Source organism: Xyrauchen texanus, chromosome 48, assembly GCF_025860055.1.
Source record: "Xyrauchen texanus isolate HMW12.3.18 chromosome 48, RBS_HiC_50CHRs, whole genome shotgun sequence".
In the NCBI taxonomy this organism is placed as follows: domain Eukaryota; kingdom Metazoa; phylum Chordata; class Actinopteri; order Cypriniformes; family Catostomidae; genus Xyrauchen; species Xyrauchen texanus.
In genome coordinates this window covers 2,464,919-2,489,775 of record NC_068323.1, presented here as the reverse complement: position 1 = coordinate 2,489,775, position 24,857 = coordinate 2,464,919, and the positions used below count along the sequence as shown (strand labels likewise).

The 24,857-nt window shown below is 42.6% G+C and overlaps 2 protein-coding genes and 2 long non-coding RNA genes across 5 annotated transcripts in view; 1 reads left to right on the top strand and 3 right to left on the bottom strand.

Moving 5' to 3' along the window:
• The window catches only part of LOC127639461 (SLAM family member 9-like), a 235,745-nt gene that overhangs the window by 99,299 nt on the left and 111,589 nt on the right, over positions 1-24,857 (bottom strand). The gene's annotated exons all lie outside the window — the stretch shown is intronic.
• The window catches only part of LOC127640019 (uncharacterized), an 88,830-nt gene that overhangs the window by 9,572 nt on the left and 54,401 nt on the right, over positions 1-24,857 (bottom strand). The gene's annotated exons all lie outside the window — the stretch shown is intronic.
• Positions 1-24,857, top strand: part of LOC127640017 (uncharacterized) — an 84,053-nt gene that overhangs the window by 31,657 nt on the left and 27,539 nt on the right. The gene's annotated exons all lie outside the window — the stretch shown is intronic.
• LOC127640021 (uncharacterized) lies at positions 13,356-14,280 on the bottom strand. Its single transcript, XR_007970049.1, has 3 exons — positions 14,135-14,280; positions 13,626-13,913; positions 13,356-13,464 (listed from the first exon to the last, which is right to left on the bottom strand). It is a non-coding gene; the product is annotated as an uncharacterized LOC127640021 (long non-coding RNA).

The window sequence follows — 24,857 nt, the reverse complement described above, 5'->3', positions numbered from 1 at the left end:
CCTGCCACATACTTCTGGAGTCAGTGGTGTTGAACTGACTTTCAAGTTTGTGCCTGTACTGGCGTTTAGCTGCACTGATAGTGTTACGGAGGGCATAACTGGCTTGTTTACGCTCCTCCGTGTTAGGAGAATTAAAGCGGAGGTCCGCGCGAGTGAGTGCCGCTTGAACATCGCCCGTTAACCCATGGTTTCTGGTTGGGGTATATCCGTATAGTTTTGGTCGAACAACGTCCTCTACGCACTTCCTGATGAAACACGTTACGCTGTCAGCGTAAACCTCGATGTACGTCATCAGAGGCGGACGGAACATCTCCCAGTCCGCGTGATCAAAACAGTCTTGTAGCGCAGAGTCTGATTGGTCCGACCAGCACTGGATCGTTCTGAGGGTGGGTGCTTCCTGTTTCAGTTTCTGCCTGTAAGCGGGCAGAAGCAGAACGGAAGAATGGTCCGATTTGCCAAATGGGGGCGGGGAGGGATTTGTAGCCTTCCGGAAGGGAGAGTAACAATGATCCAAAACCCGGTCCCTCGTGTGTTGAACTTTATGTGTTGGTGGTATTTTGGGGCGATTGCTTTGAAGTTGGCTTTGTTAAAGTCCCGGCAACAATGAACGCAGCCTCAGGGTGCTGCGGTTTCCTGCTCACTTATACACCCATACAGTTCCCTGAGTGCCCGGTCTGTGTCGACTAGCGGGGGATGTACACAGCTGTGATGATAACCGCTGTGAATTCCCTCGGCAGCCAGAATGGTCGACACAGAAGCATGAGATATTCCAGATCAGGAGAGCAAAAAGACTTGATGAAATGTACGTTCCTCTGATCACACCATAATTTGTTGATCATAAAATACACCACCACCTCTGCTTTTACCAGAAGGTCTTTCAGCTCTGTCCGCTCGGTGCGGAAAAGCCCGTGATTTCGATGGCGAGTCTGGAATCTCCGTGAGACAGCCAGGTTTCTGTAAGGCACATAGCGCAGCAGTCCCTCGTCTCTCGTTGGAAAGAGATCCGCGCTCTCAGCTCGCAGAGTTTGTTGTCCAGAGACTGAACATTTGCCAGTAGTATACTGGGTAGCGGGGTCGATTTGCACGACGTCTTACTCTGATGAGAACGCCGGCTCGTTTTCCTCTTTTCCTTCTGCGTTTCCGCGGCCGAGCAGCACAGACAAAGGGCTCCGCCGGCGTGTTTGTAAACAGCGGGTCGGCATTAAGGGATTTGAAGTCCGGTTTTCGATGTGTGATTGTAGAACTAATGTCCAAAAGCGTTTGTCTGTCGTAAGCAATAAGGCAGACAACATCCAAGACAAAAAAACAAAGAACTGTAAACAAAACAAACAATAAACCGCAGTGTTGTAACGGAGCTCGCAACGCAGCAGCCATACTCGGCGCCATCTTGAGTCCCAAGTATCATGTAAAATCCCAGCCCGATTTCTCTTCCATTCCGCTTCTGCTACGAACCGTGTTGATTCCTTGACACCATTCTCATACTGTGGGATGGATTGTTTTGGACCATTTCACTCTAAGCGAGGTTGTAAAGAGCATAAGAGATGTGGACTTATATTAACCTGTCTCTACTCAAGGGAAATTCACATTGAAATGTTGGAAGATCTAACAACTGATGCCCTCATAAATGCTTTGCAGTGTTTTATAGATATCCATGGAGCTCTAAGAGAGATCAGATGAAGGAAAAATGAAAAACAAACTGACTAACGCTTAAAAAGAAGTGGAGAAAGACAGATTGACTGTTTACCTAGCCCCAAAACAATGTGACTTCACTATGAAAATACCTGATGCAAGTCACATGGGAGGTGTTTGGAACGGCAGATCAGGACAATTAGGAGTGTCCTAAGCTGGGTCCTATTACAGAGCACAGGTAGATTAGATGATGCTTCTTTGAGAACATTCTTCTATGAAGCCATGTCAATCATAAATAGCCACCTACTCACCACCAACAGCATCAATGATACCAAAGGCCTAGAGCCACCTAGCCCTAACCATTTACTTACCATGAAATCCTCTGTCCCACTGCCTCCACCAGGAAAATTGTGGCAGAAGATCTGTATGCCAGGAAAAGGTGGCGCAGAGTGCAGCATCTGACAGAGTATTTCTGGAGTAGATGGAGGAAGGAATATATAGCAAACATCATATAGATGACCACTAGCAGTGTTTTATTATGACTATCCTGTTTTTTATATTTTTATTTCATGTGACTTTTATTTTGACATCATGCTATCTGCAGGGGGGACTATTTTCTCTATGCTCACGCGCTCACTCGTAAAAGGGTAAACACAAGAAGGCACGATATAACAATGCATGTTTAGAGTTTAGAGAAAAATATTACTGTAACCTTCAACTAAAGTGTTTTTACATTGAGGTGTTATTCCTCTGTACTTATTTGTTTGGCAGTAATAGTTTGAGAATAGTTTACGAAGTTGCTAGCTAGCTCTCTAACGTCCAAGTTAAGTTAATGGCGGCAGCTCCCTGGATCACCACTTTTTAGCACCCTTTGATATGCGGAGCGAGGTATGTGGTTCATTGTAATGTACTATTTCATGATGGTTGTTACCTGCTATGCTGTTATCAATGGATGCTATCTTGCTAAAGTGCATTTGTCAAAGGATTATTTTGTATCTGACTAAACTGCTTTTGTTATTTTTCCTTTTAAGTTTTCACGGTGTTGGTGTTGACGCTGAGCACAGTGTTGGTGCAAAGCACGCTAGTCCATTAAAGTACACCCGTATGGAAACACTCCCAAGCCTGTTTATTCCAAATTGAAGGGCTGCTACAGTGAAAACTTCGGCGCTCGATGTGGAGTGAAACTCAACTCGGCGTTAGAAGGACTGCCATCCGCCATTCTATGTACAAGACTGCCACCTTCTGTTCAAACGCCCTCACTTCAACCGGCACCCAGGCAAGATCGGTCTATTTCGTTTATGCTGATTGCTGCATAAAATCACAGGGACTCTTTGATTGCTGAACAGTGATGTTTATGTAATGGACTGAAGTCACCTTTATAAACAATATACTGTACATGTTTGATATACTGTACAGAGGGGTAATCAAAAAAAAAAAAATTGAACCTGTTAAAAGTAAATTCATTCATGGGTAAATCTGTATGATAGCATTCATTGCTAAGCTGTTCGTGTGTTAGCCTTCATATTTTGTTGATGATAATCGTCCAGTGCATGTTTGATATTAAGTATTGGTTACGTTATTAAGCTATATTTCAGTAATTAAACTATAGTTCAGTAGTTCAATATAACCAAACAGCATCACAACTTCAACAAGATGTGACTTAATGAAGAAGAAGTAGCTATCACACATGACCTACCCATGAAAACAGATAACCCACAGCCAGTCAGGTCTAGTTCACGTGAGAGAACATTTACAGAAAAGGGATTAGAGATGCACAAACAGGAAGCCATTAAACACAAGAAAGAATTCATGAGAGCTTATGGCTCCTGGAAACAGGTGGCAGGAAAGGTTAGGACCGCACTAAAATCATTCTGCTCTCAAGATGAACTAAAAAAAATCAGAGAAGAAATCCAAATTCGACACAGTGCAGTAAGTGAATGTTATGAGCCCATTCAACGCAACCACAATGCCACCCCAGACATTGTACCGAAAATGGATGCTTGTATAGCACTCACTGCAGAGATCAGCGAAATAATAGAGATCGCGGCTAGAAACTGTAGATGAGGTCTTCAATCCAGAACTTGAGAAACTACAGTGAGGATGGCACTTAAGAAGGATGAGTATGGATCTGTCTTCGGACACACAAAGACAGATACTGTACTCTCTCCCGCAGAAAATTCAATCAACTCACAGGGCTCAAGCAAACATGTAGATGCGGGAGCAGAACTCGCAGCTCAACAAGAAAAGGTTAAAGCAGTATATCAAATACAAGCTCAAGAAGAAGTTCTTAGCAAGTTAGAAGAAGAGAAGCAGCTAGTTCTTAAAAGGTTGGAAGAAGAAAAGCAAGTAGCTCTTAAAAGAATAGAGACAAACATCGTCAGGAGAAAAAGAGACTACAGCAAATTCAAGCAGAGGCAGAAGTAAGAATAGCAGAGGCTAGAGTAAGCGCATCGAGAGCCTTGAACATGACTCCAGAGACTGGCCAAAAGAGACTGATCTCACGGTTGGATTCAAAAGCCAGCTTAATCCAAAGGCCATCGCATACCAGCCTCCTCAAGCACACGCCAATGCGCTAGCATCTCCTGAGAAAGATGGCCTTACCCGAGCACTCATTAACTCACTCAGTATGAATCGCCTGCCTGCTCCTGAGCCACCAAAGTTCTCTGGCGAAGCCCTCAAGTATGTAGACTGGAAGATGTCCTTCATGGCCCTCATAGACCACCAGCCTCTCCCAGCTCATGAAAAAATGTTCTACTTAAAAAACTATCTGACTGGAGAAGCACGTAAGGCTGTAGAGGGATTCTTCTATAGAAACTCAGAAGAGGCATATCAGGGTGCCTTAAGGGTCCTGGAAGAAAGGTACAGAAACCACTTCATAGTGCAAAAGGCTTTTAGAGACAAGCTCATGAAGTGGCCCAAGGTTGGTACCAGTGATCCTGCTGCACTTCGAGAGTTTGCTGACTTCCTGCAAGGATGCGTTGAAGCGATGCCTCATGTGAAAGGATTGTCCATCTTGGACGACTGTGAAGAGAACCACAAGTTGCTGAGGAAATTACCAGACTGGATCACACGAAGATGGAGCAGAGTCATCACAGAAAGGTTGGACCGAATCCGGGGATTACCCAAGCTTTTCCTGTTTCACAAGGTTCATCCAGAAGGAGGCTCGGATAGCCTGTAACCCTGTCAGCCTCTCCACTTCTGATCAAGGCCACAGATGACAGGCAGCCCAAGAGAGCTAGAGCACTTCACACAAACACTAAAAGGAATTATCCCACGGAAAAGGTTGAGAAAGTTTTCAGCACCAAGTCAAGGCCACCTTGTCCTATCTGCAAAGATGAGATGCACGGCGTTGTAAAGTGCCCTATCTTTGCAGTGAAATCTCTGGAAGATAAGAAGGCCTTCATTCGGAAAACAATTTGTGCTCACGGATGTTTGAGAAAGGGACATAACAGTAAGGATTGCAAAACCACGACACTCTTGTGGCATATGCAGCAGACGTCACCCCACCTGTCTACATGAAGAGAGAGAGAATCGATCTGTGGAAACAAAGGAGCAACACTCTACTTCCACAGACAAAGGCACTAGTCAGGAGGAGATCAAGGTGGCGTCCCATGCAGTGACACAGCGCATCTTTGCCACATCAAGCATCGTCCCTGTTTTCATGTCATCTGCAAATGAACCACAGAAAGAAGTTATAGCGTATGCTCTTTTGGATACGCAGAGTGATTCGACATTAGATCTTGGAAGACCTACTCGAAGAGCTGAGCGTGGAGACTAAACCAGTACAGCTCAAACTGAGCACCATGACAGCTGTTGACACACCCATAGCAAGCAAAAGTGTCTCACGGTCTACAAGTTCGAGGACTACAGTCTGAAAAACAGATTCAGCTACGCCAAGCCTACACTCGTGGCTTCATCCCGGTCGACAAGTCCTACATCCCGACTTCGAAACAGCACTGCTCTGGCCTCATCTAAAGCATCTAGCAAACAAACTCCCGCTGCTGAAGGACTGTGAGGTGGGACTGTTAATTGGAAGTGATTGCCCGTTGGCGTTAGCCCCACAGGAAGTCGTCACAGGAGGCGAAAATGATCCATTCCCCAGAGAGCGGAACTTCGTCTGGAGCATCGTAGGCTCATCCAATCCACATCTGGATCGCCAGGAAACCAGAGGTTTGTCCATCGAGTGACAGTGAAGGAAATACCAGTGCCATCAACCACTGACCTGCTGAATGTCTTGGAATCAGACTTCAATGAAAGGAAGTATGCAGATAAAGACAAGTATGTGTCACAAGGCGGCGTTCAGCTTCATTCAGCTCCTGAGTAACAACATAACTCAAAGGAAAGATGGACACTATGCCCTCCCTTTCAAGAGCACATATCCTCCTCTGCTACCAGACAACAAGAAGCTGGCAACAGTTCGACTGCAGCACCTAAAGAAAAGATTGAAAAATAACGAGCGGTATAAAGAACAGTACAAGGCCTTCATGAAAGATATGATAAAAGAAAGGCGACATGAGAGCCAGCCTCTCCTGCGACAGGACAGCAGACTACGTGGTACATACCACACCATGGGGTGTTCCACCCCAAGAAGCCAGAGAAGCTAAGGGTCGTCTTTGACTGTTCAGCGAAGTTCCGTGGTGTCTCACTAAATGATACACTGCTAACAGGTCCTGACCTGATCAACTCTCTCCTTGGAGTGCTCTGTCGTTTCAGGAAAGAGGCTGTAGCCATCATATGCGACATCGAGAAAATGTTCCATCAGTTTTACGTTTCTCCTGAACTACGGAACTACTTACGGTTTCTCTGGTGGGAGGATGGAGACCTCGAAGCAGAGCCTCAAGAGTATCAAATGGCTGTGCACCTATTCGGCGCCGCTTCGTCACCCGGATGTGCCAACTTTGGTCTGAAGTACATGGCACGCCAACACAGGGAAGAGTATCCATTAGCGTCAGCCTTCATTGAAAAGAACTTCTACGTCGATGATGGGCTTATCAGCGTCCCCTCCGTAGAAGAAGCAAAGGAGTTGATCGCTGAAACACGAGAGCTGTGCAAGAGAGGAGGTTTGCATCTACATAAGTTCAATTCAAACGAAAGGTCAGTTCTGGACTCTGTGGACCCAACTGAGAGAGCAGTCACATCTGAACCCCTCGATCTGGACCTAAATGCAGCTCCAGCAGAACGTGCTCTTGGTATCCAGTGGTCCCTTAAACATGACACCTTCAGCTTCAATGTAAATCCACAGACAAGGCCCCCACGCGTCGCGGCATCCTATCCGTCATTGCTTCTTTATGCGATCCAGTCGGATTCAGTGGCTCCGTTTATCTTAACCGGAAAGTGCATCCTCCAGGAGCTGTGCCGTCGAGGCATTGGATGGGATGACCCACTTCCGAAGACTTAAGTCCACGGTGGGAGAGATGGAAGAGCGACCTACAAAGGCTAAATGAAGTCTCAATACCAAGGTGCTACCAATCGCTAAGGCTTCTGCAAAACTGTCTCGAGGGAACTACACCACTTCTCGGATGCCAGCAATATAGGATATGGCTCGTGTTCCTATCTGAGGAGCAAGAATGAAGATGGTGAAGTTCACTGCAGCCTCGTGATGGCAAAGGCTAGAGTTAGCCTACAAAACTCACAAGCATTCCAAGATTGGAACTTTCAGCAGCAGTGGTGGCTGCAAGATCAAATGTCATGCTGAGAAGCGAGCTTGAAATGCCAATCAATGCAGAATTTTTCTGGACTGACTACGTAAGTTGTCCTGGCTTATATTAACAATGAAGCCAGAAGGTTCCATGTCTTAGTTGCCAATGCGTGTGCAAATGATCAGAGAACACACCAGCCCCAGCCAGTGGCACTACATAGACACAACAGAAAACCCTGCTGACCATGCGTCGAGGGGTCTCAATGCAGTAGACATCTCCTCAACAAACTGGCTACCAGGACCCAAATTCCTGTGGGAACAAGAAATACATCCAGAGTCTCACCTCACTCCTGAGTTGCTTGTTGGTGATCCTGAGGTCAGGTCAATGCAGGCATTTACAACTAAAGTAGAACCTTCCAAGTCAGACATTCTTACCCGTCTAAATCGATTCTCCTCCTGGTCAAAACTCCTAAAGGTCATCACAAGAATCAAGAGGCTGAATTCAAAGCAAACCCGTCCTGGCGAACCTGTGAGTGTGGAAGAGCTGAGAGAGCTGCCGAATCAGTAATGAGGCTTGTACAAGAAGCAGCATTCTCCCAAGAGATGAAGATACTTCAAAAGGGAAAGGGTCTTCAAAATTCCAGCCCTCTGTTTCACTTGGATCCCATCTTAGAAGGAGGAGCACTTCGTGTCGGTGGGAGACTAGGTCAGTCATCCTTAAGCCTAGAAGTCAAACACCCTTTGATTCTACCCAAAGGAGGACATATTACCAAGCTGATCTTGACCCACTGCCACGAGAGGATCTGTCACCAAGGACGGAATCAAACTCTAACAGAACTTCGAGCCAATGGGTTTTGGGTCATCGGTGGAAGTAAGTCAGTTGCTAAGCTGATACACAGATGTGTGAAGTGTAGAAGACTCAGACGACCTGCAGAAGAACAACGCATGGCGGAGCTTCCTAAGGAGCGTGTAGAAGTCTCTGCTCCTTCACATACTGCGGCATCGATTGCTTCGGCCCATTCATCACTAAGAAAGCCCGCAAAGAGCAAAAGCGCTATGGCTTGATCTTCACTTGCCTTGCCTCTCGATCCGTTCACATTGAGATGCTTGAGGACTTATCCACAGATGCATTTATCAACGCCTTAAGATGCTTCATCAGTCTCAGAGGAGCCGTTACGTCAGCTCCATTGCGATCAAGGAACCAATTTTGTGGGAGCTAAAAATGAGTTCAAAGAAGCATTGAAGCAATGCGACACCAAAACAATCGAGAGCTTCCTAGCAGAAAGGCAATGTGAGTTCATTCTCAATGCTCCCTCAGCAAGCCACGCTGGAGGCGTCTGGGAGCGCCAGATTCGGACTGTCTGTAATGTCCTAAGCGTCACACTCTGTCAATACTCAGGCAGACTCGACGACTCTTCCCTTCAAACTCTGTTCTATGAGGCAATGGCCATTGTGAACAGCTGTCCGTTAACCGTAAACAGGGTAAATGATCCTACCTCGCTCGAGCCATTAACTCCGAACCATCTCATACTGATGAAGTCCAAGATTGCCCTTCCACCGCCTGGCAAATTTGAGGAGGATGTCTATGCAACTAAAAGGTGCAGAAGAGTCCAGTACCTCGTCGACCAGTTCTGGAGCCGATTGGAAGAGGGAATATCTCATGAACATCTCCACACGCCAAAAGTGGCATACGACTCGACGTAACCTTAAGGTAGATGACTTAGTCATTATAAAGGAAGATACTCCTAGAAATCAGTGGCACCTGGGACGAGTGGTTGAAACCACAAAGGAGAGCGATGGACTAGTGCGTCGCATCAAGGTGTTAGTAGGAGAAAGGGCGTCAGTGAAACAAGATCGTCCTACCAAACCTTTGATTATAGAAAGGCCCATTCAGAAACTAGTTCTCCTCCTTGAGAGTGAGTGATCAGTCTAATTGTCGACTCCTTTATCCTCTTATGACATAGGTTACTCTCAGTTATTAAGTAGTACTTACCTGCACATATCTAGAAACACTGATACAAACATAAGCCTCAAGTATGAGCCGTTCAGCCAGGTTGATCCTTGTCTTCACTCTTCATAACATGAGTGGTGGGAGTATAGATGACCACTAGCAGTGTTTTATTATGATTATCCTGTTTTTTATATTTTTATTTCATGTGACTTTTATTTTGACATCATGCTATCTGCAGGGGGGACTATTTTCTCTATGCTCACGCGCTCACTCGTAAAAGGGTAAGCACAAGAAGGCACGATATAACAATGCATGTTTAGAGTTTAGAGAAAAATATTACTGTAACCTTCAACTAAAGTGTTTTTACATTGAAGTGTTATTCCTCTGTACTTATTTGTTTGGCAGTAATAGTTTGAGAATAGTTTACTGAAGTTGCTAGCTAGCTCTCTAACGTCCAAGTTAAGTTAATGGCGGCAGCTCCCTGCATCACCACTTTTTAGCACCCTTTGATATGCGGAGCGAGGTATGTGGTTCATTGTAATGTACTATTTCATGATGGTTGTTACCTGCTATGCTGTTATCAATAGATGCTATCTTGCTAAAGTGCATTTGTCAAAGGATTATTTTGTATCTGACTAAACTGCTTTTGTTATTTTTCCTTTTAAGTTTTCACGGTGTTGGTGTTGACGCTGAGCACAGTGTTGGTGCAAAGCACGCTAGTCCATTAAAGTACACCCGTATGGAAACACTCCCAAGCCTGTTTATTCCAAATTGAAGGGCTGCTACACATCACTCTCAGACAATGGTGGCACTCTTCAAAATGAAATGTGAGGATTGGAAATATTGTCATTGTCAAAGAGGAAGGGATTCACCACAATGAATGCAGGCTTGGAAGAGTGCTTGCTATTTGTTAAGATAAAGATGGACTGGTGCGAAAAGCCACAGTACAAATAGGAAAGAGAAAGCTAGGGAAAGAGGGTCATCGACTCATTGAGCCATCCATTCTTGAATGCCCTATTCATACATTAGTTGTACTTGTAGAAAACAACTAAAATGTGATCCAATGGAACTAATCTTTATACACCTATCTGTGGGGAGTTTAAAGTATCAGTCTTTTTTCTCCCCTTTTCCCCCAATTTGGAATGCCCAATTCACAATGTGCTTTAAGTCATCATGGTGGTGTAGTGTCTCAATCCAAGTGGTGGAGGACAAATCTCAGTTGCCTCCGTGCCTCAGACCACCAATACGTGCATCTTATCACTTGGCTCGTTGAGCGTGTGACCGCTGAAGACGTACTTGTCACAATCCCCTGTTGTCTGCCCTGTGTTTATCCCTTGTCACCTGTCCCGGACTACACTTCCCATAATTCCCTGCCCTCATCACTACCAGCAGTCATTCATTGTTCTCACCTGTGTGTCGTTTATTCATTATCCTTGTGTATTTAAACCCTGTTGTTTCACCATTACGTGGTCGGTTGTTAAATGTTAGGTAATGTCTGTTCCTGAATGTGTTCCTGCCCGTGTTCCTGCCCGTACCCTTCGTGGATGTTCCTCTTGTTTATATTTTGTTCCTCTTGTTTATATTTTGGTTTCCCATCATGGATGTTTTGTTTGTTCCTGTGTTTACCAGTCGTTTGTCCTTGTTAATTTTCAATAAACTGCGTGTAGGCTCACCATTCACTGTGGGCTAGAAGAAGAGGGCTTTACCTCTCCTCCCACAGTGGTCACCCCCCAGCCTTACATGGCTCGTCCCTTCATGCCTGCCACGGCCAACGAGCCAATGCCCACGCCTGCCACGGCCAACGCCCAAGCCTGCCATGGCCGACGCGCTGGAAGTCTCGTCCGTCCCAGAGCCAGCGTTGCCAGCCTCGTCTGTCCCAGAGCCAGCATTCACAGCCTCGTCCGCCCAGAGGAGGAGGAGAAGAGGAAAGGCCTCCGCTCTCCAGTCTCCGCCTTCCATGGCTCCGTCCTCAGAACCTTCCAGAGCTGCGCCTTCCACGTTCCGCGAACCAGAGCTCACGCACTCCTCGGTCAGCGAACCAGCGCCTGTAGCCTCGACCATCCCAGAGCCAGAGCCAGCGCCTGTAGTCTCGACCATTCCAGAGCCAGCGCCTGTAGCCTCGACCGTCTCAGAGCCAGCGCCTGTAGCCTCGACCGTCTCAGAGCCAGAGCCAGCGCCTGTAGCCTCGACCATCCCAGAGCCAGAGCCAGCACCTGTAGCCTCGACCGTCCCAGAGACAGAGCCAGCACCTGTAGCCTCGACTGTCATCAGGACCACGCTCCCTGCTGGCCAAAGAAGAAAGAGAAGGAAGAGGGCACCTTCTTACCAGTCTCTGCTAGTGCTCTCTGCCTCTTGAGCCTCCCAGGTCTCCGCCTCTCGAGCCTTCCACGGCTCCGCCTCTCGAGCCTTCCACGGCTCCGCCTCTCAAGCCTTCCACGGCTCCGCCTGTCGAGCCTTCCACAGCTCCGCCTGTAGAGCCTTCCACGGCTATGCCTCTCGAGCCTTCCACGGCTCTGCCTGTTGAGCCTCCCAGGTCTCCGCCTCTCGAGCCTCCAAGGGCTCCGCCTCTCGAGCCTTCCACGGCTCCACCTCTCGAGCCTTCCACGGCTCCGCCTCTTGAACCTTCCACGGCTCTGCCTCCTGGGCCTTCTACGGTTCCACCTCCTGAGCCTTCCATGGCTCCTCCTTCCACGGCTCTGCACCCGGAGTTCTCCATGGCTCTGCCTACCACGGCTCCACCCTCGAAATCCTCCCTGGCTTCGCCTCCCATGGCTTCATCTCCTGAGCCTTCCACGGCCCTGTCCCCAGAACCTTCTACCGCTCTGCCTCCTGAGCCTTCCATGGCTCTGCCACCTGAGTCTTCCACGGCTCTGCCCTACATGGCTCCACCACCTGAATCTCCCATGGCTCCGCCTTCCACGGCTCCGCCCTCTGAGTTCTCCATGGCTGTGGTCCTATGGCCACCTCCCGGGCCTCCTGACCCAGTCCCTGTCCTGTGGCCGCCTCCCAGGCCTCCTGACCCAGTCCCCGTCCTGTGGCAGCCTCGCAGACCTCCAGACCAGTCCCCATCGTGAGGTCATCCCCTTGGTCTTCAGACCGTCTGCCTGACCTTTTCTGGTCTCCCAGGTCCCTGGCTCCATCTTGGCCCTGCCTCCAGGGCTTTACCCTATTCCCCTCATCCCCTTGTGGCCCCCTTGGACTGCCTGTTTGCCCCTTGTGCCCCCCTTGGACTGCCTGTTTGCCCCTTGTCCCCCCTTGCACTGCCTGTTTGCCCCGAGCCCCCTTCACTCCTTGGGCGATATTTTATTTTTGGGAGCGTCTAGAATCCTCTCCTTTGGGGGGGTTATATCCACGATCCCCTGTTGTCTGCCCTGTGTTTATCCCTTGTCACCATTTCAGCCGTGAGAGTGTGTAGATATATACTTCATAAATCTCTGATGGAGCGTTCATGATCTGGGAGTGAATAACCTTTAATAATCATATATGTTTGGATGATCACTTGTGATGCTTTTCAATATGAAACTAATTCAGTCTTGCTCTAACTATTATTATCTTTAATACTAGATATAAATCGATGAGAAAATAAAGTTTATAAAGTGACAATGTGAGCTTTATATATTAACAGGAGTGGAAAACAGAAACCTTTATACACAAACCAAACACATCCATTAATAACCGTTTGTGCACCAACAGATCAAAAAACAGCTCAAACCACAGCAGGTTTCACTGTGAACTGTCACATACATTCAACGGAAACACATTCATGCTTCATTCTGCAGGACAAAACACACGGTGCTCTTCTGTGGGTCTAAATTAAAAATGAGACAAACACAATAATACTACTGTATTTATTTATGGTGTAATTTATTAAGTTTTACAAGAGCATCTCAATTTCATTTATGTTTTCCATCTTTAATGTACAGGTATGTCAGAACATGTAGCTTTAAAATATCTAATGCACCATTGTAATTATACACATATCTATATGTTCTGTACATGAAATAAATAGATTTATAATAGTTTCAAACAAGAAAATGTCATTATGAAATAGACAGGACAAGTTATCGACTGTTTATTCTTGTTTTAGAATATCTGTTGAATTACTTAATTTCACTTCATGATGGTGATGTCACTTCTCTTCTGGATATGATGTCATAAACTAGTACAACAACAGAAGCCACGCCCACCAGAGCAGAGAGGACCAATCGGATCACAGCTTCAGTGAAAGCACAACAGTGAACACAATCTGAGGAAATAACAGAACAAACAGATGATAGCTGGACTGAGCCGGTTTATGATCTAATATTGAAATAGTTTTGACTAGTTTAACTTCAATCAGAACTCACAACAGTGAATCAAAGAAATTAATTTGCATTTTCAGAGACTGTAAACAAACAATAAACTCACCACCTGAACACGGCTGACAGACTTCAGTAATGTTGAGATGTTTAGTCTGGTTTCTGATGGGATTGTTGATCACACAGCTGTAGATGTTGTTCTCCTGATATTCCACCTCCAGATGTAGAGAGAGACTTCTGTTGAGATCAGACACACTGATGGAGGACAATAAACTGTTTCCTTTGTACCAGGAGAGAGTCACCTGTGTCACATTCACCACTGAACACACCAACACACATTTAGAGCTTGAAGAACATTGAGAAGAGTCTCTGATGATCACAGGAACCGGCAGACGAGCTGGAAAGATAATTCAGAGTCAATAAAATAAACATCAAACATCAGTTTCATCATAATCAGTCGCAGTTTATTGTGATCTGTGAGTCTCAGAAGACAAGAGTGTCAGACCTTCAGTCTTCTCATTACATTGCATGATTTATATTGTTTTTGATATTTATAATAGTATGATGATGATGTGAGAATGAAATATGAAGAGGACACTGATGTTATTCTGTACTCACCATAAACAGTCACATTGAATATATTAAATGATATTGTGTTTCTGCTGATCTGTACTTTATAAAGTCCAGTGTGTGCGGTTGTGATGTTTGTGATGGTGAGATCTCCAGTCTGATCGTTCAGCTGCAGTCTGAATCTCAACTGTTCGATCCATTATTGAGGTTATATTTGCTTCTCTGTTGATTTGTGCTATAACAGTATCTGGATTCTGAGCTCCAAACATCCAGTGTAAAACATCATCATCTCTCAGTATTTCAGTATCATCAGTGTGTAAAGTGACAGAATCTCCCTCCATCACTGACACTGACTTCACTTTATCTGGATCAACACCAAACACACCTGCAGACACAAACAAACATCTTTATAATCTTTACAAGTGTAAATGCTTTATTAAACAGGAATCTGATGCAATCCTCTCTAATGATCAAGATCTATATTTTACAGACTGATTTGAGGTTCTGTTGGGAAACTAAATTAAACTAAAATATTAAATTAAATAAAAAACAAATGAACACTTTTATGTGGGAATAATCGCCAATATAAATCCTGCGAGTTTTTTTCTGAACTGAACGAATAAACATCATGACTTACCATCGAAATGCAGCAAAACTAACACGAGAAACATCTTCTTCATTTCTACACGTCGGAAAGAGTGAAATTAGACAGCATGTGACGTGAACGCGCGCTCGCTCTTCACTGACAGGATTTCACAGTTGTGCGTGAACGCGCATAAGCGTGTGTCCGCGTTCTTGTGACTGAGGCCCGTGATTATATCATCACAGAAAACGTGCATTATATTTATATATGAATTTATGTTACTCAACATGAGTTTTACTCACTGTTAGTTGGTTTAGACTTCTATCTAAATCACTTTGCAGAACTTATCTCAACAATATTTAGTCATTATCAGACATTGTGTCCAGTGTGACATGCAGTGTAAGAGATGAAGTGTCTCAAGTGTCTTCTTGGTTCACTTGTTGAGATATTTAATAATCTTCCAGTCATCAGTGCTGAGCTGTAGTTACCTTCTAGAATCATAGATAACATGACTTTAAATCACATTCATTCTTTAAAAGGACCCACATGTTACCCTGCAGCTATATAATGTCTCCAAAGTGGACTGTGATCACTTTATATCCATTATAAATCTCTGCTGGAGCGTTCATGATCTGGGAGTGAATAACCTTTAATAATCATATATGTTTGGATGATCACTTGTGATGCTTTTCAATATGAAACAGAAAATCAGATAATTCAGTCTTGCTCGAACTATTATAGTGGAAATATATAGTGGAAAACAGAAACCTTTATACACAAAGCAAACACATCCATTAATAACCGTTTGTGCACCAACAGATCAAACCACATTCATTTATCTCACTGACCCAAAACAGCTCAAACCACAGCAGGTTTCACTGTGAACTGTCACATACATTCAACGGAAACACATTCATGCTTCATTCTGCAGGACAAAAACACACGCTGCTCTTCTGTGGGTCTCAATTAAAAATGAGACAAACACAATAATAATACTGTATTTATTTATCGAGAATCTAACCACCAACCCTGCGATTGGCAGCCGACCAGCCCTACCAGCTGAGCCACAGCCGCACTGAACAGGTGTTCTGACGATTTGTGCTACCCATCGATATGTGCTACTTATTGGTTATGCGCATGTGCAGACTCACAGTTTTGTTCTGCGTTACCACGCCCATAAATGTATGCATCCTTGCTGTGGAGACTTGACGGTGAGCATGGCAATATCTTTAATCCTTTTTTATTACATAATTTGACATGTGAACGTGTAAATGTTAGCATGCACACCTTATTTTCAGCATAATATAGCAATTAGCTATGAATGACCTACGTTCATCGTGTGTTCTACTTCTTTCAGAGTTTTGAAAGTTTGGAAAATTCTTGATTTTTAACCTGTATGTAATGTGTACAAAGTAGGTAGCAGCACTTGACACGTAAGTAATCAGAATGCGCTAATGTTCATGTAGTGTGATATGGCGTGAGGCTTTAAAATAAATAAATAAATAAATGTAAATAAATGTAAATGTTGCCAGATTCAGAGTACTTTCATCATTTATTTAGTTTAAAAAACTGGGAGCATTATTTGATAGGGCACGTTGGTCTATCAAAATATGCAACTCCTGACATCTTAAAGATGCTATTACAGAATATGCTGCTCCTGACATCTTGAAGGCATAATTACAAAATATCTCAACATACTCTCCATATTCATAAGGTGCATATGGAGTGAGTAGTGATGTAAAATAAAGTGAATTTGCACTGGGAGCATTATTTGATAGGGCACGTTGCTCTATCAAAATATGCAACTCCTGACATCTTGAAGACATTATTATGTAGTATTGTTTTTTCTAATGACAGTGAACATAAGGTAAATATTCATGTGTCAAAAAATGCTAACTACCATATGAATATTTGTACGGTCAGCCAGCTGAACAAGAATAACTGAAAGTTTCAGTTAGGAAAGGTGTGCTTTGACAGGTCAAAGATGAATATTTTATGATAATTTTTACTTTTCACACAGTTTTAAAAATAAAAACAGTACAGTATACAGTACTCATAACTTATAATTTTATTATAATTGTATTTCATATAATATACAATAATGTCATTTTTACTTGTTATATCAAATGTGATAATTGCTGGTTCATTTAAAATATAAAAATATGCTCCCCATACACTTACCCTGTTTTAAATGGAATAACGATATCTTAATATTGTGAGATTTACATCATTATGGAAACAGTAGCTAGAGAATTATTCGACATTCTCTGTGATCGATTCGCGCTACGGTAGCATTTTTCGACAAGGCAGCACAATTTGTCAGAACACCGGTATTCAACAAGTGGTTGGCTGGACAAATAGTGGATCTGAAGCACAAAAACAAATACTGAACATTGTAAGCAAAGAAACTAGACTCTGGTTGGTTTTAGCATTAGCACCAGTCTAGTAGACTGAACAATCTGGAAATGAATGGCAGAGAACTCCAGGTTTCAGTAGAGCGACTGGTGATGAGATGATGGAGTGCAGGTGATCTGCCACACCACTGGAACAGACCAACTCACAGACAAACAGGGGGAGACACAGACAGATAGAAAACACAGATGGTTGAAGCCAACATCATGACATATAGAGAAGTTTGACAGCAGAAACAACCTCCCCCATTAATAATACTTTCAAATACTTTATTTCTATATTATTAATTGAATGTTCGATATTATTTCAGTGTCTTTATTTGCACAGATGTTTTGTAGATTCTCTCACTTCTAAAGTGTTCAATGGCACATTTAGGCAGATCATTGGCATTATTTTGTGTTCTCTCTTCTCATTTCACACTGACTTTGTGTTCATCACTTTGAGTTCCAGTAGAGGCAGAACACTTCCTGATGTTTTACAATGTCTATTTCAGCAGAAGCATCTCGAGTACCAACACATATAATATTATTACTGTGTGTTTAGAGATATTAAAGTTTGCATTGTGTATTCATAGACTGACAGTCTTTAAATGTAAAATACATAAATTACAAAAGAAAGGATCTTTAAGGCCTTCTATCTGTGCTTGTCTCTCTTTCTCTCTAGATATGTCATTTCTATCTTATTGAATGGCTGAATAGTTTCTCCACACAGACACATTTAAGATGTGTATTTTACAGAATCAGTTTTGTTGTTATAGATTACTTTTCAGTCACAGATCCGGCGATGAATCCCGCAGAAGTCAGAACTGTGTGTTGGTGGCCTCTAGTGGTGAACTGAGGAAACGGCAGATGTCCATGTGATATTTACATGCTCGCTGATGTTTTTAATTCAGATTTAGTTTCCTATTTTATTTCTCTCAGATCTGAAGTTGTCGTTTTAAAGCCTTCATAAGACTGAGATATGCTTATTTTATTTGGTCCAAAATGCTGAAGTCCAACAGAAGTGTCCATTAACCTTCAGTAATGATGAGTTTTGAGATTCTTCCAAAATTCTTACAGAATCTCTGTGATCTGATTGGCCGTCTCTGCTCTGATGGGCGTGGCTGCTATTGCTGACATCAGACCACTAGGGGAGACAATGTTGAACAATAATAAATATCTCATACGATTTTGGCACAAGAGAAACAAACAGTATTTATTTATTTATTTCTCTCTTTTACTTGTATATTATTCATCTTAAAAATATATATTGAAATGTAAAACATAACATTGAAATAATACTCTAGCTGTCAGATAGTCAATGCAGTTTTCAGTCAGTTTTGAATTGCTGGTATTAATCCAACACAACACAAAACAAAATGTTTTAAAGAGAAGGTCCTTGTTATTGTGCTGAAGACAGATTTCTTAGTCCATAATGTGATATTAAAGCTCAACTATTATCTGTTTGTTCTGTTGTTTCCTCAGATTGTGTTCACTGTTGTGGTTACACTGAAGCTGTGATCCGATTGGTCCTCTCTCCTCTGGTGGGCGTGGCTGCTGTGGCTGTACTGGTTTATGACATCAGATCCAGTTGAGAAGTGACATCACTGGATTAATATTCTAAAACAAATAATAATCAGTCCCTAACATGTTCCTCTCGATTTCTTAATGAACTTTCTCCATTTAAAACAATTTCCATTTAACAGAAAGTTATAAAATGTATTTATTCAGACTCGTGTTCAAACTGAGTTAGTGAGTCAATGAGAAACCTGCTGTGGTTTATTGAGCTCTGTTTGGGTCAGTGAGTAAATGAAGTGGTTTGATCTGTTGGGTGAACAAACAGCTTCAATCCTCAAAGTGTGTCTATTAATGGATGTATGTGGTTAGTTTGCGTGTGTAGTTTCTGTGTAAAGGGTTTATTATGCACCGTACATGCTCACAGTCTGTCTTTCACTTTAAACATTATACAACATTTGCTGATAAGTGGTGAATTAATTCAAACTGATATTTGATATTTGTCAAACAGCACACCAGTGATTGAACCAAACAACTGCTGCTATAATAAAAAATGACATTATCAGCAAGATGTTCCTCGGATGTGGACATGATAAAAGTGGACTGCTAAAAACATCATGTGTGCCCCATATTGCCCCTATAAACCAATCAGATTATTAGATTGAGGAAGCTGAACAGTCAGTGAATGAACTGTGTGTGATCTGTGACGTGCGTCTGAGGCTGACATTAATACACGAAATTCATTTGCCTGTTTTTACTCACTAATTTGGACGTACTGTGGGAGAATATGGTTCCTGTATTACTTTTGCTGCGTTTATGCTTGTGGCATTTGGATGGTAAGTAATTGATTGTTTATTAATTCTTGGAAAAAGGAGTTGCTACTATGAACATAAAACATTTTATTGGCCACAATTCCCAGATAAAAGTTGTAATTTCTGACCAATCTGATCAAGACTAAGACTAGAGATCAACCGATATGGGTCTTTTAATGGCCGATGCCGATATCCAGAGAGCAGGGCGGCCGTTACAATACATCACACAATTTAATACTGTAAATAACATAAAATTGCTCAAATATATTAGAAAGAAGGAAATAACAGTACACACAGTTGTCCAGCAACCATGGATGAGATGTGCACATTAACAATCACATTTACTCAAAAAAACACAGAATTAAATCAATTGTTCAAATAGTGCGTAGTGAATAAGACAGGACTGGATCACCGGCTTGAATTGACACAGAATGACCATCATGATTTGTGAATCAGAGGAACAATTGATCGTGAAGTTTTGATTCTGGATGATAGAATACACGCTTCAGAGGACGATATTAGATGAACGCTCGACAGGAAGAAAACACAGTATTTTTGTGCATTTGTTTAAACGAGAAATCTGCATATTGCTAACAGTATGTTATATAAGTATTATTGATATTTGCCTTTTATCATTAGAAAAGAAAGTTAAAAGTTGCAGGGAACTGTTGAGGACTGATAGAATATGTGCTTTAGAGGTTAATAAATGAGCGCTCCACAGGATACTAGATCTGCTCAAGTTTTGTGAGGTTGGTTTATTACATCTGTTAAAAGGAGATGTTGGCGCACATTTAAGTTGTTTTGCACGCGTGTTGTGGGCGTGCTGTTTCCTTGTGGCTTAAAATAATAAAATAAGGTAAAATAATAAACTTTCAAAAGTCTGAACTTAAAGTCAGATATGCCAATCCATTTATTAACATAACGAATATAAAACATTTAATAATAAACTTAACTCAAGTCAGTCTCCATGATTACACGCCGTGCCTCATGGTCAAAAACCATGCACCTCCCCGTGTGCCACACCTGCACTAATTAACCCCTGTCTTAAGTAGACTCGTGGCAGAACACAGCACCACCCCATCCCAATACACAGAATGGCTCCAACACAACCGGCCCCTAATAGTTCATGGCACTACAAGACATAACAATTATAAACATATACATTTATGGAGACATTAATACAACAAAAAACATCTTACAATAAAAACAACAAACAAATAAACCCCTCTTTGGTGTGTTTGTTCACTTTTACATTGACTGTTCTACCAATAGGCCTAATTCTGTCACTGGTCTTTCAGTTATGTTTGTTTTGGTTTTGATTTGCACAGATCTGACTATGCCTGATTTGTCTGGAAAGGATTTAATAATCCTTCCAATCATCCAAAAATGTCATGGTGCTGTAGCATCTGCAACCAAAACGATATCTCCTGCTGTAAGATTACGTTTTGTTTTGTTCCACTTTTGTCTTTCCTGTAGAGTAACAAGATACTCTTTTGTCCAACTTTTCCAGAATAAATCTGAAAGATACTGTGCCTGTTTCCACATTCGTCTTATGTACTGGTCCCTTTGATCAAACAGACCTGGAGGCAAAACTGGTTTCCTTTTCAAAGTAAGAAGATGGTTAGGTGTCAGTGGTTCTAAATCATTAGGATTAACTCTCGTAATTGGTCGGTCATTCAAGCTTGCTTACGCTTCGCATAAGACATAAGACGCATAAGAATAGCACTGATGCAAGAGTCTTTGTCCAATGAGTGTGCCAATTCTAAATGAACTGCCCTGCTGGCCATGCATGTAAAGATAACCCCATAACGTTTCACATAGGAACGTCCTTGTTTTACCTCAATGGGCCAAAAATAGTCCACTCCCTCGTTAGTAAATGGAGGTAAGTATGGAGTAATCCTTTCTTTGGGGAGATCATTCATTTTTTGATCACACATTTTTCCTTTGTGACGTTTGCAAAAAGCACAACTTAACAAGATTTTCCTTGCTGCTGCATTGGCTTGAGTGACCCAGAACTTTTCTCTCAATTTGGAGAGGATGTAATTTCTCCCAGCATGCCTCATCAGTTCATGAACATGTTTAAGAATTAACATGGAGATGTACTGATCTTTACACAGGATAACTGGGTGTTTGCTCTCTTCGGGCATTGCAGTCCTGGACAATCTTCCACCTACTCTTAACAGTCCATCCTCTAGAACAGGATTCAGCTTGTATATAGGGCTACACTTTTTTACGGGTTTTCCTGTCCTTAGTGTACAAATCTCTTTGTCCTAATAACTGTCCCGATTGTCGTCTGCAGTCTTCCTTAAAGCATAATATGCACAACTAGGTGACGACACTGCTCCAAAGAGATGTACAGTCATTCTGTACTCTTCAACTTGCTTGAACAGATCTCCATTAGGCCACCACAGGAACCTTAGAAAGTCTTTGTCTTCCTCAGCCACTTTGACTTGATAGAACATAGACTTCACATCAGACATAAAAGCAACTGGTTTTGTAGAAGCTGTTCGTTCAAAGAAGTTCCTTTAAACTTAGCTCAACAGTCGAAGACAACTCGCAACTTACCTTTGCGTGGGTGATACACTCCATGATGAGGAATATAGAACAGGTGATCTTCTCCACAACGCAATTGATCCTGTGGTACTATTTCTGCATAGCCACTGCTGATGACATTCTCAAGAACGCTTGTGTATTCTTGGTGGAACTTCTCATTTCTTTCCATTTTCCTTCTTAGTCCAATGAGGCTGTTGAATAATACAACGATTGTTTGGCAGTGTTACCTCCTGGGCTTTGAATGGCAGCTTTAAACTGTAATGTCCGTCCTTTAAGTTTACAGATTTTTCCATTATTTTAATGAATCCTGCCTCCTGTCTTGACATTTCTTCTTTGTCGTCTGCGATTTTTTTCATTGAAGTCACTTTGGTACTGCTTCTCCAATAGCAACTGGGTTATTTCATTTTGCCTTTGCAGAATCTGTCATGTAGAATTGTCATCAACTGCATGTGCATTTTCAGTGGGTCCTGCAACTGCAACAGGTAAGCCTTTATTTCTCATCAATCTTGTAGACTTCTCAAACTTTGCATCAGGAATGTCAGGTATTTATTTCGATCTTTGCTTCTCAACATAAGATCCCATTCCATCCTGATCCGAAAACTCTTGCAGTACTGCCAACTCTGCATCTGAGGCTTCAATATCAGCATCCATTTCCACTTGTTCCATCCTTCTGTGTAATGATTCTGCCTCCTGCTCCAATTCATGTTTCTTTTTAGCTGCTGCTGTGTGCCAGGAGTGCAGCTTTCTTGGCTTCTACTTGTGCAACTTCAAATGCAGCTTTGCTTGATCGACTTGATCTTTCACTGGTGCGGCTTTTAGTGCAAGATGATGTTCCAACATTTGATACACTGTCCGTTGGCTTTATATCATCCTCAAGGTGAACATCTTCAGTAGTACCATTATTTGTACTCTTAAAATAATTTTCCACACGCTGGAAAAATTTGTTCACACTTAAAAGCTTTGCTTTGAACCATATTTCATGCTTTTCTTTTTCTTTTACGGGTAGCAACTCAAGCAGATTGTTATGTGCAACCTATGCGTCATTAATCAAGGCTTGATATTTGCTGAAGCTACATTTTATTTCAGCTTCATAACAGCGTCACACATTAAACCTTGAACAGTTTGTTTGATGTTGGCAGCTTTACTTAATTTGGATTTTCTTAGTGTCTCTAAGTCACTTAGTTTAGAAAGCAGTGCTTTTGTTGTAAGTTTTATAGACCTTTTTTCACAGAGGCTTCTTCCTCGTTATCATTTTGAGAGTCAGCCGACACCACATGTGTTACCTCGATACCTTGATGATTTTCATCCATTTTACCTTGTTTTCAACCACCGAAAAACAACATTTAATTTAAATATCATGAAAACAAGAAATCAGAAATAAAGCATAAACACTTTAATTTTCTTGTGTAAACCCCTTGACCCAAATGTCTCTTATTTCAAGTCCTCGTTTACTTTAAACCAAATGTCAATGTATTGTATTCCCTTTTCATTCTTGCTGTTCACATTTTAATAACTGCAGCTCTTAAAACTCATACATCGTATGTGTGTGTTAACTGCCGTTACCTCGCTTTACTCGTTCTAGGTCCGAAAGAACTTTCCTCCACTGTCCGACGTAGTGTCTGCATCGAAGTGTCCAATCTTCACCTGCACCACGTCCAGACCACCTCACTGTCCAATGTGAGGCCGCTCACCGACCTCCGTCGTCTATGGCGTCCGTCCTCAACGCGTCCAGACCACCTCACTGTCCAATGTGAGGCCCAAAGTGCTCGATTCCGACGTCCAATACCGATCACTGCAGTCCGTCACCGATCACCGCCGTCCGTCACCGACCTCCGCCCGTCATCACTGCTTCCTGGCCGCCTCACTGTCCAATGTGAGGACCGCTGCACCCGTAGGTCTACTGGCCCAATGCGTTTCCATTCAGCCGATCACTGTCGAAACAAGGTGCACCAACAGCACAAGGATTGTGTCGTTTAAACTTGATCAGTCTTTTCCTCATACAGAGGTGGTTTTTGACTAATTGTTGGCGCACGTTTAAGTTGTTTTGCACGCGTGTTGTGGGCGTGCTGTTTCCTTGTGGCTTAAAATAATAAAATAAGGTAAAATAATAAACTTTCAAAAGTCTGAACTTAAAGTCGGATATGCCAATCCATTTATTAACATAACGAATATAAAACATTTAATAATAAACTTAACTCAAGTCAGTCTCCATGATTACACGCCGTGCCTCATGGTCAAAAACCATGCACCTCCCCGTGCGCCACACCTGCACTAATTAACCCCTGTCTTAAGTAGACTCGTGGCAGAACACAGCACCACCCCTTCCCAATACACAGAATGGCTCCAACAGGAGATATCTGGATATTTGCTGATGGTATATGATATTAGTGTGATTGATATTTGCCTTTTTTATCATTAAACAAGTCAGTTAAAGTTACAGGGAACTGTTGAGGGAGAGAGAGAGAATGAAACAGATGAGCAGTTTAATATTATGAGCTCAAACGCGATATTGTCTGAATTATCGCTCTCGGCAATATATCAGTCGACCACTAACTAAGACCAAACTAATCCTTACTCATCTACTTTTGTATTTACTATTATTAGATATTAACGTGCTATTAAGTGTGAAAAAGCATTTTAAAATGCAGATCATTTACACTTTTAGAATTTAACCGCCTTATTATACATGATAAATGGTGAATCTATGTTCTGATGATCATTGTCCCATGTGTGTCAAACATGTTGAGTGATCCAAACATCATCTGCAGCCTGAAACTGTTGAATGCACTTAACTGCATAGAGAGATATATGATGCTCCCTTGCTCCCTATTTAGTGAATGACTTAACCTCCAGTGTGCTGTATGTCTGCACTGGTCTCAGAACAGTTTGAAATGCACCTTATTTTCATCCTAACTCCA